Here is a 4,258-nt window from a genome sequence, read left to right on the forward strand (position 1 = left end):
TCCCTATTTCTCCATTCCCTCAACCCCTGGCAATCCCCATTCCACTTTCTTTCTCTATGATTTGATCACTCAACCACTGTATATAAATGGAATCGCATGGCATTTGTCTTTTGGTGACTGGCTTGTTTTATTTAGCATAATGTCTTCAAGATTCATTTGTATTGTAGTATATGTCAGATTTCCTTTTTTTTTTGAGGCTTAATAATATTCCAGTATGTATACACCACATTTTGTGTATCTGTTTATCTGTTGGTGGACACTAGTGTTGTTTCTGTTTCAGCTGTTGTGAATAATGCTGCTAATGCTGCTATGAACATGAGTGTATGAATCTCTCTTTGAGATTCTGCTTTTAATTCTCTTGGGGATAAAAGATTTTGTAATCCATTAATAGGTGGGTTGTGACTCCTAGTTGAAAACCTTTGAGCTATATGATAGAAAGGAGACAAGTTGAACATCATCTCAGTTTTAGCTTGAATATTGAAGAGAATGGATACTACAATTGCTAAATAAGGAATTAGAAAAGGGATTATTAGTTTTCTGAGACTGCCATAACAAGTTACCACAAATTTGGTGGCTCATACAACAGAAGTTAAATTCGCATAGTTCTGAAGGTCAGAAGTCCAGAGTCAGTATTACTGGGCTAAAGCCAAGGTGTTGGCAGAGTCTCCTTCTTCTAGAGGCTTTCCTGAAGAATGTGGTCCTTGCCTCTTCCAGCAGTTGGTGACTGCTGGCAGCACTTGGTTGTGGCCAGTCTCTGTGTCCATGGTCATACTACCTCCTCTTCTTCATCTGTGTGGCATCTCCCCCTGCCTCTCTTTTTTAAAGGACACTTGTGATTGCACGTAAGTTCCACCTGAATCATTCAGAATAATTTTTCCATGTCAAGATTCTTAATTTAAGGACATCTACAGAGTCCTTTTTTTGCTATGTTAGATAGCATTCATAGGCTCTAGGGGTTAGGATGTGAGCATCTTTTGGGGATTGTCATTCAACCTGTCACACGTGTTGACAGGGAAGAAGATATAGTGAATTCAGTGTTTGAAAGGAGAGACAGTCAATGGCCTTGGAAGCAGTTAGGGAAACAGTACTTGAGTTTACTAAAACATAAAAGACGAAGGTTGTAATTGTATGTTGGGTGTTTGTTAACATCAAAGTGACAGTTGAAGCTGTGAGAATGTATGTGCTTATGTAAGCACAAACAGAGCTCATCTTCATAAAACATACAATGTTGGGTATTGGACAGAGTATGCTTGGCTCAGACGTTTGGGAAAGAAATGAGAACAATGTGTCTGTAAGCATATGGGTTTGTTAGGTAGTTATGAATCTATCTGATAAGATAAGGTCTATCTATAGCTATCTATCCCCCCTCTATCTCTCTATTATTTATCTATCTCTATCATTATCTGTCTCTATCACCTATCATCTCTCTATTACCTATCTTTTAAAGTCTATCTACATCTATTTATCTATCAATCATCTATCTCTCTATCTTCTATCTCTCTGTCTATCTGATAAAGGTCTATCTATATCTAACTCTATTATTTATCTATCTCTATCATTATCTATCTCTCTACCATCTATCTATCATCTATTATTTATCTATCTCCACTATCTATCTGATAGATAAGGTCTATCTACATCTATCTATCACCTATCTCGATCTATCTTCTGTCTGGTTGTCTATCTATCAATCTGCTACTAATAGATAAGGTCCCCCCCTCATCTATCATTCATCACCCACCTAGGACATCCCAGTGTATGAGAGTAGCTTTAGAGCCACTTGGTGCAAGTGCAGGTTAGTGTTTGGCACAGTGTTTGTCATACGGTAGGCACCTGGCAGAATATTTGCTGAATGATTGTGAGAATTCTTTTTTAAAGTGATTTCTGGTTCTGAAAATTTTGTCTTTTTCTGACTTTATTCTCTCTCTTCTTGTCTATATGCATTCAGAATTTGTCATGAGAACTTAGAGGATATGTCATTCTGGTTGTAAGTCCTCATCTTTGTCCTCGAGGTAACAAAAAGAGAGGGGATAAGTGATGTGTTGGGGATGCCCTAATGCTCTTTTCACTTTGCACCTCAACCTTTTTACACTTATTTTAAGCCAAGCATCTCCGTTAACAGAGAACATGTAAAATATGGATTTAGTGAGCAGAGCTAGGTCAGAAGTCCATGGTTGATCTTGTAGCAATTTATTATTTGTAGCACTGGGAATAAGGGACATTTCATTTACAAAGCCACGATCAAAACTTTTTTTTGTTTTGACTACCATTTATTAAATACCTGCTTTTGTGCCAAGCACCGTGCTTCACAGAAATGATTTTATCTGACCATCTGTCTATGGAATCTGGACATTCAGTAATAAGTAGGAAGTAGGTAAGTAAAGATTTTTTTTCTCAGGCAGAAGAATTACATCATGTGGGTTACACTTTAGAAAGATGAGCATGATGGTATGTAGATGACTGGTGAGGTTGGTGAGAAACTGGAGGCTCTTGGGAGATAATGACCCTAGTCCTGTTGAGACGCAGTGAGGACATAAACCAGAATGACGGCATGGAGACGGAGAAGAGGGGTGAGGTTGGCTATTTAGATGAGATACATGTGATCCAAGGCCCCATGAGAAGGGGTCTGTCTTAATGGTGAGTTTTGGGTTTGTTGAGTTGAGACAGGATCTGATTGGCTGGCGACGTTCTCCTTGCATGCCATCTTTTATGAATGCTGAGTGTAAGGAAAGTCCATAAGTTTGGTCCCTAGATCTTTTTTTTTTTTTTTTAGTTGGAGTCTCACTCCGTCACCTAGACTGGAGTGCAGTGGCCGCTCCCGGCCACCACAGCCTCGACCTGCTGGGCTCTGGTGATCATTCCACCTCAGCCTTCCAAGTAGCTGGAACTACAGGCGTGCGCTACCTCGCCCGGCTAACTTTTTTGATTTATTGTAGAGATGAGGTCTCACCAAGTTGCCCAAGCGGGTCTTGAACCCGTGGGCTCAGGCAATCCACTCACTTCAGCCTCCCAAGGCACGGGATTACAGGCTGAGCCACCGAGCCCGACTGGTCCCCAGATCTTATTCAGACTTGGCAGTGGGGATCAGGGAAGAGAGTTAGTGGTTCTGGTTTGGAATTCTGTCTGCCACTTTTCTCTGCCTGAACCACAAAGATCTACTACTTAGCTACATGGATCCTTAACATCCTTGACTGAAGAAAGCCCAATAGTGATACTCTTCCCCTGCAGTAGTTATGTGACAGGATAACATATGTGTCTTGGTCAAGTAGGTGCTCCATGCGTGATCATTGTTGTTCTGGTTCTACTTTTTCTTAGCCACTCTTGCTCTCTCATGAATGTACAGTGGGAGCTTTCCAGGGGCTCTCTGGTGTGTCATATGGTACTACAGCAGATTGGATGCAGAGACAGGTATAGGAATCAGCTTTCTTCTACCAAGCCAGGCTTGAAAGAGATTTGCAACAATGTAAACAATGACACTCTTTTCACAAAATGTTTATTTTTGAAAAGTAGTCATAAAAGCAACAGTAAAAATACTATGCTGCCAGGCACAGTGACTCATGACTGTCATCCCAGCACTTTGGGAGGCCAAGGGAAGAGGATAGCCTGAGCCAGCAGGTTCAAGACCTGCCTGGACAACTTGGCAAGACCTCGTCTCTACAATAAATCAAGAAAAATTAGCCAGGGTTGGTGGCACGTGTCTGTAGAAACAGCTACTTGGAAGGCTGAGGCAGAAGGATCCCCTGAGCCCAGTAGGTCGAGGCTGTGGTGGCTGTGAGCATGCCACTGCGCTCCAGCCTGGATGACAGAGTAAGACTCTGTCTGACTCAAAACGAAACGAAACAAAACAAAACAAAAAATCCCCCCCAAAACTATGTTAACATGTGATGAGTTTATTACTGACACTTAAATAAAATTGTGAATAAATATTTGAATATTTGTTTTAAGTTTTAATACAAAAATATTGATAGAGATCACCCACATTAAAAAAAAAAACACCACTTCTCTTTGAAGGCCACAGTAACTTCTAAGTGTTGTAAAGGGATCCTGAAGCTAAAAGGCTTGAGAACTGTTGATACAGAGGTAGAGTGGGTCTAGCAGGCTGGTTTTACTTCTTAGGGTGCAAGCTCCACTGATCTTTTTTTCTTTCTTTGAGTCTTTCTTTCTTTCTTTCTTTCTTTCATTAGGGTGCAAGCTCCACTGATCTTTTTTTCTTTCTTTGAGTCTTTCTTCCTTCCTTCCTTCCTTCCTTCCTTCCTTC

The sequence above is a fragment of the Carlito syrichta genome, unplaced genomic scaffold, assembly GCF_000164805.1.
Source record: "Carlito syrichta isolate Samal-C Ts95f unplaced genomic scaffold, Tarsius_syrichta-2.0.1 Scaffold307934, whole genome shotgun sequence".
NCBI lineage: Eukaryota > Metazoa > Chordata > Mammalia > Primates > Tarsiidae > Carlito > Carlito syrichta.